This window comes from Octopus sinensis, linkage group LG15, assembly GCF_006345805.1.
Source record: "Octopus sinensis linkage group LG15, ASM634580v1, whole genome shotgun sequence".
NCBI lineage: Eukaryota > Metazoa > Mollusca > Cephalopoda > Octopoda > Octopodidae > Octopus > Octopus sinensis.
Window position 1 is genome coordinate 49,320,581 of NC_043011.1, and position 10,991 is coordinate 49,331,571.

Below are 10,991 nucleotides of genomic sequence, written 5' to 3' on the forward strand. Positions count from 1 at the left end.
CATCAGGCAGGCCGCATGAGACATGGGTTACCATCAGGCAGGCCGCATGAGACATGGGTTACCATCAGGCAGGCCGCATAAGACATGGCTTACAATCAGGCGGGGCACACTACTAATGAAGAATGAAGGGCCATTCAAAAATCTTGCGGGCCACAGCTTGCCCATGACTGAAACGAATGAAAGAATATTTAAAGAAAGAAATGAATGAGTTTTAGTGAACAGATGAATGAACGATTAAGCGTTTAAGGTGATTGGATGGAAAGAATCAAGCGAAATGAAGGAATGAGTAACGAAGAGTGATTAAAAATTTGGATTGACATAAAGGATTGAGAGACAGGGATTAAATGAAAGGAAGGAGTGATTGAATAAAGAAATGAGTGATAGCGACTGATTGACAGAAGGGAATGAGTGATAGCTAAAAAGCTACAAAATAGATATGTTGATAGCATTGTCTTATCAATCAAAATACACCGTTTATTTATGAATAAACTATTTGCCCAATCACTAGCAGGGCCGTTGCTAGGAAGTGCGGGGCCCAATTGGAGAATTTGTCAATGAGGCCCCCTTCTCTTATAAATGCTGAAGATTGATGTTTTATGATTCGTGTAGTACGCCAGTCCCAGCCGAAAAGCGTCGAGGGCTTGAGGCTCCACCATTAGCTACAATGATGTACTAAACATTGAAAGCTCGTATGAAAATTGCAATGTTTTTATTATAAGTCGAGCATGTGTGTGTGTGTGGGGGGGTGCTCTCTCTTGGCGCGGGGCCCCTCTCCTGACGCGTGATATTCTCTTGGCTCGGGGCCCTCTTTTGGTGTAGGACCTAATTTGAACAAAGCTGTCAAACTGGCTTAAAACCGACCCTACTCATTAGATACGTTGACTGTATTTTGTCCTACACTAACACATCTGTAAATATACACAAGTATATAGTTACAAAATGGATTTGTTAAAAGCATTAGCCATTCAACGCAAGCACAAGTCTATAACCAAGTCTACACCTACAAATACAGTGTTTGTCCGTGTATAAGTGAATCTGTACATCAAAATTTTGAAGAAAACATTTTTGGTACTACTTTAACGTACGGTCTACTGCAGCATCCGTAATCTATGCTGTAAAATGACAGTATGTACCGAAGCTTGAAGTTTGTTGCTCTCGAAAGAGATGCTTGGCTGACGCTCCGAAAGGAAGCCCATCGTTTTTCCTTTCTTCAAGCTGTCTAGTGGTAGAGGTGGCCGTGGTGGTGATAGGGTTGTTGTTGCCTCAAATTTTAAGGTATATGGTGAAGTGGTGACGGACCTCACCTTACAAGCCTGCCGTGGCTGGCGGATTTAACTAAATAAAATGAAGGAAACTTCTGGAGTGAATGACAGATCGTAGGTCTACCAGGTGTCGGATGTTTCCCCTTTCTTTTACTGCTGTCACGTGTTGCGACCGACCGATAGTCTATGAACTTAGATTTAGGCGTGCCATGAGTTCTAGGACTCATAAGGACAGAGTTTAAACAGGTTTCCCTGACGTATAAGCAAGGCCGGATTAAGACCCATGAAGACACTGAATACTTCGAAGATTGTGCCCCCGTAAATAGTAAGTTAAATTATATAACATATCTTAATCTTTTATTAGTCAAAATGTGAAATTCCTGCTACAATTCAAGAAGCTTCAGCTTCTTATCCATCCATCAATCCATTCGTTCTTTCATTCATTCAGGGCCAGATTAAGACCCATAGAGACCCAGAGCACTTAAAAGATTTTGGTACACCAATATATGTGTGTAATTCTAAATATAAACAATAATAAACCAGAAAATAAATTTTTATTTTTGAAAATGAAATAAAACTAAAAGTAAGACGGAAAATAATGTTTATCTTTGCATACTTTCACTTAATTTATATTTGGAAAGTTTTCTAATTTAAAAAAAAAGAAGAAAATTATTGCAAACTTTTTAATCAGATCGTCATTATAAGAGCATGAACACTTAAAGGTAATAGTTACGATCATATTAGCCATTTCAAATATTATTTTTGCAAGTTTAAAGTGATTTTCTTTTGTGCCGTAAACCATTTACCATTTCAGTGATGCCATCGATGACCTAAACTTTTTTTTTTCTAGTTTCAGCTCAGAGCTGCGGCCATGCTGATGCACCGCCGTTAACTTGTGCATATTTTACTTAATGATTAATCCATCGCAGGTTCAACTTCCCAGATATTATCCCAGATATTATTGAAACTCATTTGCAGCTGAATGAACTGGAAGAATATCACAGGAAGAATTCCGTGCAAGAATACACGGCACCGCCCGCTTCGGGAATCGAAACAACGACCTTACGATCGAGAGTACAACACTATGTCGATAGTAATCGAAGTTGAAAAACAAAAAGAAAGTTAATGGAAAAATGTTTCAGTAGTCAACAAGCTCGCTTTGCAATGATGTAGTTTCAGGTTCGGTTCCGTTGTGCATTACCTTGGGCTCGTATTACTTTTTTTTAGCCCTAGCTTGTGAAGGCGCATGGCTCAGTGGTTAGAGCGACGAGCTTACGATCGTGAGATTGTGAGTTCGAATCCCAGACCAGGCTGCATGTTGTGTTCTTGAGCAAGACACTTTATTTCACGTTCCTCCAGTTCACTCAGCTGTAGAAATGAATTGCGACGTCACAGGTGCCAAGCTGTATTGGCCTTGGATAACACTGGTGGCGTGGAGAGGAGGAGGACGGTATGCATGGAAGACTGTTGGTCTTCCATAAACAACCTTGCCTGGACTTGTGCCTGGGAGGGTAACTTCCTAGGTGCAATCTCATGGTCAGTCATGACTGAAGGGGTCTCAGAGCCTTGGACCGACCAATGCCTTATGAGTGATTTTGTGAACGGAATAGAACAAGTTTCGCGTAAGTCGGACCAGTAGTTATTGGGATATTCGGGGTTGAGCGTGTATAAATACCCAAAACGGTGCATCATGGGAAAATACTCCGAGGGGATGAATCTCTAAACTTTCCATTGGACGCATTATGATGGGCAAAATATTTTGGAATAGACCCGTTTATAATCTCGGTATGAAAGATTTTTCTTTCGAGTGCATTCGACTTATCTCACTTCCAAAGATTTGGCTGCTATTTCTAGCACACCCTGCTACTACGTAACAGCTATTTGCAATAAAGGACCCGAAATACCCGTTACGTGGTAGCAGGGTGTGCAAGAAATAGAAACCAAATCTTTCCTTTTCTGGGGAAGGAGGCCATTTACGCGTGCTTTCGATGTCACATTCGTTGAAAGCATGCGAAATAACCCGGAAAAGAAAACAAAACCCCTCGAAACTCCATTGCTGGGAAACTCAGGTTTTTTCAGTATCTTGAATTATTGGTGAGCCAACGGGTCACGGGTAGTCTAGTCTTAATTAGAGTGGAGGCGCAATGGCCCAGTGGTTAGGGCAGCGGACTCGCGGTCGTAGGATCGCGGTTTCGATTCCCAGACCGGGCGTTGTGAGTGTTTATTGAGCGAAAACACCTAAAGCTCCACGAGGCTCCGGCAGGGGATGGTGGTGATCCCTGCTGTACTCTTTCACCACAACTTTCTCTCACTCTTACTTCCTGTTTCTGTTGTACCTGTATTTCAAAGGGCCGGCCTTGTCACTCTCTGTGACACGCTGAATATCCCCGAGAACTACGTTAAGGGTGCACGTGTCTGTGGAGTGCTCAGCCACTTACACGTTAATTTCACGAGCAGGCTGTTCCGTTGATTCGGATCAACCGGAACCCTCATCGTCGTAACCGACGGAGTGCTTCCATCCATCCAGTCTTAATTAGATACCTGCGCTTAATATGAAAGATTACTCTGATGCAATGTGGCTGTGTTTAGGCATCGAATGTAAAACAAATACCTCGATCACGTAACTCCCTAATAGAGCGGTTGAGGTTGGTCGAATTTTTAGAGCATTGAATAAAAACATTATTCTACAGTAATTTCTTCCTGATCTTTATCTTGTAGGTTCAAATTCTTCCGAGCTCAAACTGTCTTTTTTCATTCCTCCAGTGGGGTCCTGATCTTTAACTTGTAGGTTCAAATTCTTCCGAGCTCAAACTGTCTTTTTTCATTCCTCCAGTGGGGTCCTGATCTTTATCTTGTAGGTTCAAATTCTTCCGAGCTCAAACTGTCTTTTTTCATTCCTCCAGTGGGGTCCTGATCTTTAACTTGTAGGTTCAAATTCTTCCGAGCTCAAACTGTCTTTTTTCATTCCTCCAGTGGGGTCCTGATCTTTATCTTGTAGGTTCAAATTCTTCCGAGCTCAAACTGTCTTTTTTCATTCCTCCAGTGGGGTCCTGATCTTTATCTTGTAGGTTCAAATTCTTCCGAGCTCAAACTGTCTTTTTTCATTCCTCCAGTGGGGTCGATCAACTAAAATGGCAATCTAGAACTGGGGAAAAGTTCGACCAACTCGCCCCTCTTGGAATTGCTAGCCTTTTTAGGGTTAGCCGAATCGAAAGAGCGTCGAACAAAGAAAACTATTTTGCGAGAATTTGTTCCTGATCTTTGCGTTGAACGTTCAAATTCTCCTAAGACCGACTTTGTCTTTTTTTCATTCCTCCAGGTGGTGCCGATCAATTAAAATATCAACCTAGAATTGGTAGCGGGGTCGACCTCATCCACCAAACTCGCTCCTATCGAAATTACAAACCTTCTTATGGTTAGCCGAATCGATAGAGCGTCGAACAAAAAAAAAAAAAACTAATTTGCGGAAATTCGTTCATGATCTTTATGTTGTATCTCTTTTACTCTTTTACTTGTTTCAGTCATTTGACTGCGGCCATGCTGGAGCACCGCCTTTAATCGAGCAACTCGACCCCCGGGACTTATTCTTTTGTAAGCCCAGTACTTATTCCATCGGTCTCTTTTGCCGAACCGCTAAGTAACGGGGACATAAACACACCAGCATCGGTTGTCAAGCAATGCTAGGGGGACAAACACAAACACACACACACACACGCATATATATACATATATACGACAGGCTTCTTTCAGTTTCCTTCTACCAAATCCACTCACAAGGCTTTGGTCAGCCCGAGGCTATAGTAGAAGACACTTGCCCAAGTTGCCACGCAGTGGGGTTGAACCCGGAACCATGTGGTTGGTAAACAAGCTACTTACCACGTTCAAATTCTACCGAGATCACCTTTGTCTTTTTTTTTTCATTCTTCCAGGTGGTGTCGATCAATTAGAATAGCAATCTAGAACAGCTAGCGGGGGTCGTCGACCTCATCCACCATCTCTCTCCCTTCATATTCGTTAGCCTTCTACCTTAACCAGAAACCATCATTAATGCTTCATTTGAATAGCGTTTTAATCGTTAAAAGACCAATATTCAGCCTTGACATACATGTAATTACAAGGTACTTAACAATTAAGTCATATTATTAATTATATACTAGCAGGATCGATTCTGTTCAAATCGATTGTAACTGTTAGCATATCCCGTACCACCACCCGCAAGCACCCGGTCCCCACCCGTTATTGCTAGTAATAGCTCTCAAGCACGCATTTACTATATAATTCCTCTTCTTGCTTTCTCTTCATTCTCGTTTGATTCCTCCTCTTCTTTCTTTCTCTGTCACGTCAAACAACTCTCTTCTCTCCATATCCATTAGGTGGCTTCTTCAATAGTTTAGCTCTTCCGTCGCTCTAACTAAACTCTCTCCCCTCCTTCTCGCTCACTATCTATCTATCGAGTTATCTGTCTATTCATATATATATATATATATATTATATATATATATATCACCACCATGATCACCATGACCGACCATCGCTGGTCATAATGCGCTTCGCATTGTTTTAGCCTTCAAATGACGCCACCCCGCTGGCCAAGCAAGCAGGCCAATATATATATATATATATATATATATATAACCACCATGATCACCATGACCGACCATCGCTGGTCATAATGCGCTTCGCATTGTTTTAGCCTTCAAATGACGCCACCCCGCTGGCCAAGCAAGCAGGCCAATATATATATATTATATATATATTATATATATATATATATATATATATATATTATATATATATATATATATATATACTTCTATATATCTCTCTGTCTATCTATCTATCTATCTATCTATTATCTATCTATCTATCTATCTATCTATCTATCTATATATTATATATATATATTTCTTTACTACCCACAAGGGGCTAAACGCAGAGGGGACAAACAAGGACAGACAAAGGTATTAAGTCGATTACGTCGATTCCAGTGCGTAACTGGTACTTAATTTATCGACCCCGAAAGGATGAAAGGCAAAGTCGACCTCGGCGGTACACACACACACATATCTTTATATCACCCTATTTTATTTATATTTTTAACCCTCATTCACAATATATGTTAATCCATCCGGTTTTTTACACAGTAGGTAAGAAGCAAGATTGTACCTTGAATGTACCCTCTATGTAAAACCTTTATAGGTTAATAAAGAAATATTTATATCACCCTATTTATCTATCTATCTTTCTATATATCCACCTATCTATCTTTTTATCTATCTATCAGCGTGTTCGGGGTAAATTTGACATTTTATGTTTCATTTATTTCAAGATCAGCTTCATGTATTAATGAACAATAAACAATGTTGAAGAAAATAAAGATTAAAGTTGAATAAAGATTAAAGTTGAATAAAGATTAAAGTTGAATAAAGGTTAAAGTTAGCAGAGAACTGGAAGTCATCTGAATATTGGTTTCAAATTTCGACACAAGACCATCTATTTCTTTATTACCCCCAAGGGGCTACACAAAGAATGGGACGAATACAAAACGTGACAAACATAAACTCGGGATTTAATAAGAAAAAGATATGACAACGATTATCTTATGAACTTCATTGGCTTACAGCTGTTTCGGCTATTAGATGCAGTGGACTCATAGACGAATGCCTGAGTAACACTTTATAGTTTCATCGGAGCCTTGGCCAAAGATTAACGCTGACCATGTGTGTTAAGCCATTTTCGAAAGACGTTTTGTGCTATATGGCCCATTTAAAGAAGGGAGCTGTTAACTGAGATATATTCAGGTATAGTTGACTGAAGAAATTTGTCGAGGTTTCATTTGGGAGTAATGGCTTCTGTTTGTTCTTTGATTTATTAATGACCTACAAGGACACCGTATTTCGTTATTCTACAAAGTATATTAAACGTTTTTATAAGCCAATACTGTGTACTCCTGTGTTAGCAGTGCTATTAAATCACTCTCTTTTACTTGTTTTTGTCATTTGAATGTGGCCATGCTGGAGCACCGACTTTTAGTCGAGCAAATCAACCCCAGGATTTATTTTTGTAAGCCTAGTACTTATTCTATCGGTCTCTTTTCCCGAACCGCTAAGTTACGGGGACGTAAACACATCAGCATCGGTTGTCAAGCGATGTTGGGGGACAAACAGAGACACACACGCACACACACACCACACATACACACACATATATATATATATACATATATACGACGGGCTTCTTTCAGTTTCCGTCTACCAAATCCACTCACAAGCCTTTGGTCGACCCGAGGCTATAGTAGAAGACACTTGTTCAAGGTGTCACGCAGTGGGACTGAACCCGGAACCATGTGGTTGGTAGGCAAACTTCTTACTACACAACCACTCTTACGCCTATGAAAATATGGAACGCTTCACGAATTTGCGTGTCATCCTTGCGCAGAGGCCATGCTAATCTTCTCTGTATCGTTAAGGTTATCTCAACAGATTTTCTATAGAAATTATTTGCTTTGGAATAATTTTAAATGAAGGAAGGCCTGTTTAGGAAAAAAAAACTGTATCGCAGTGAATCTATGTATTCTTTTGATTGGTCCAGTCGTTGGGCTACGGACATATTGAGGCGGCGAGCTGGTAGACTCGTTAGCACGCCGGGCGAAATGCATAGCCGTATTTCGTCTGCTGTTAACGTTCTGAGTTCAAATTCCGCCGAGGTCGACTTTGCCTTTCATCCTTTCAGGGTCGATAAATTAAGTACCAGTTACGCCCTGGGGTCGATGTAATCGACATAATCCGTTTGTCCCTTCTGTGTTTAGCCCCTTGTGGGCAGTAGTGAAATACATATTGGAGGCTCATCTTCGAATAAGTGATAAAGCGAACAAATAAAATATCCCCTTCAGCTTATTCCAAGACCAGTAATAACGTCCAATGTCCAGTATCCTCGTAACTGTTCGACGTTGGACGAAGGGAAAAAAATGACAGCGACAATTTGAGGAACTGTGGGAGAGACTAACAGATAATTCTTTATCTTGGCTTACAGTAGAGACAAGTGAAAGAAAGGCCGAAGCTGAGAGTTAAAGAGCAAGAGCAGAAACATTGAAACAAGTTTGTCTCATGAGGAAAGCAACATTTTAATCATTTATTTACATTAAAAATCTGACAGATTTAAGAGACATTTATTTTAGAAGTCACAGTATGGTGTGTATGTGTGTATGCGTATCTCTGTGTATGTGTGCATATACATATATATATATATAATATAATATATATATATATATATATATATATATATATATATGTATATATATATGTATATATATAATATATATTATATATATATATAATATATATGTATATATATATGTATATATAGTATATTTAATATATATATATATAATTATAATACATGTGTGTGTCTACGTACATATATGTATATGTACATATAAATATGGTGTGCATGTATACATGTATGTACGTATGAGTGTATGTGTATGTATGCATGTATGTATGTAGTAGGCGTGTGTTGTGTGTGTTTAGATTGATGAGTATTTAAAGTGAAAGAGGGATTATCTATCATATTAGAGGAAGAAAGTGAATGAGAGAGAGAGAACAAAAGAGAGAGAGAGAGAGAGATAAAGAGAGAGAGAGAGAGAGAGAGAGAGAGAGAGAGATAGAGCCAAACACAGACAGAGACAGAGAAGAAAGAAGAGCATGTAAATGAAAGTGAAAGTACAGCAACAACTAAAAAAAAAACAATAACAACAACGACGACGACGATGATGATGATGATATCAACGGTGTATTGAAAATGACAGAAGTCTTTGATCAATGAGTTTCGAAAGTGAACGGTGAGACAGAGAGACGGACAGACAGACAGATTACATTTATCATCAACACCTCACCTCCAGTCGTCACTAGCTCCAGCCATCGGTATTTACACTACCACCGCCGCCATAATCACCACACCACCGCCACAGCTAACATTAGTGGCACCAACCAACATGTCCACTAACAGCTCCACCATCACGGCCACCACCGTCACTGTAAAAACAACTACAACTCTAACACCACCAGCACCACCCCACCACCACCAATAACAACAAGATTACCACCATCACCCATTACCACTGTCAACAACAACCAGAACTCTGCCATCACCACCACCACCATCACCACCATCGTCATCAGCATCATCAGCATCATCCCCACTGTCACCAACGACAACAATAATAATAGAGCAACTTCACTACGACCACCGCTATCAGCACCATCATCACTATAACCACCATGAACAACAGCCACAGCAACTCTACCATCATCTCCACCTTCATCATCATCATCATCACATTCATCATCGTTATCATCATCAGAACCATCACCACCTCAATCACCAACACCACAGCCGCCACAGCCACAGCAACTCTACCATTACATCCACCTTCATCATCATCATCATCATCATCATCATCATCGCAACCACCACCACCACCACAACGGCCACCACCACAACGACCACCAACACAATCACCGCCACCACAATCACCGCCACCACCACAACCAACAACAACAACATCTCCACCAACACCAACGGCAACAACAATTGTAGTAAACACCATATCCCCTAACATCGTCACCACCATCGCCATAAAGATGGATTGGTCATGGCTGGAACATCTTTCATCAGATCATTCACAGACATCCTTCTTAGAAGGATGTCTGTATTCGCTCAACCTTCTTCAAACTACATAACACTGGCATATAAAGAAAACGGAGACATTGGGTAATGTAGTCCAATATACACTATGCCAGGAAAGCAAGAATCTTTGGTCGAGTGTCTACTGGATCAGGAGTAGGAGAAGGGATCTATTTCACAAGTATCACTAGTTTGATTTGAAAAATATAGCAGTGAAATCTCCCTCAAATACCGATTAACGATCTCAAAAAGCGACCCGCTGGATACGAGGTGCTGACTTTCTTGCATACAGGAGTAGAAAAAAAAAATAAAGGACGAGTTGGTCACGTTTGGAAAGGCTTTAAGCATAGGTTTGCTTTTATAAGAGAAACACGTTGTGCAATCATCGAGTCGAAAGAGTACTGGAGTCGGAAAAACGCAAGATTTTGCAGGACTTTCCTCTTCAATAGGCAAGAAGTTAGAAAATAATAGACCGGACATAACAAGTGTAGACAAAGGAAAAGCGACGTTGCTTAGTAATTGATCTATCATGCCCATTTAATTCCAAAATCGTAAAGAAAATACAATCGCTTACAACTTGAAATAGGAAGAATTTGGAAAATGAAAACTGTAGATTGATGCGTTGGGAACAGTAAGCAAATATATAGACAAATGGCTGCAGGATATTGAAATAGAATTCCCTGATGAGCTCCTTGAAAATAAGTTTCTTTCTTAGAGACAGCAAGGATTATGAAGAGGGTTCTAAGCACTTGAAAGAGTACCGAAAACTTGAGTAAACTTGAAGTTACAGGTAAGTAACTCGATACCCACATAAATCCTTCCAGGAATAAGATTGAACTTGGGTCAAAGTCAAATAGTAGTAAAAATAATATTAATGATGATAATGATGATGATTGTGGTGGTGGTGGTGGTGGTGGTAGTCGATCTCGTCGATTTCAATATATGAGTGTTTGAAGAAGAAGCTTAAATGAAAAGAAAAGAAAAAAGTGAGGAAAAGAGAAAACAACTTCGCGTGAAAGTAATTTGAATCCAGGGATAGACTTT

At 40.0% G+C, this 10,991-nt stretch overlaps 1 non-coding gene across 1 annotated transcript; it reads right to left on the reverse strand.

The window, feature by feature from the left end:
• Window positions 1-7,655: 7,655 nt before the first annotated feature.
• LOC115220064 lies at window positions 7,656-7,760 on the reverse strand. The gene has a single exon (XR_003882450.1). It is a non-coding gene; the product is annotated as a U6 spliceosomal RNA (small nuclear RNA).
• Window positions 7,761-10,991: the final 3,231 nt, after the last annotated feature.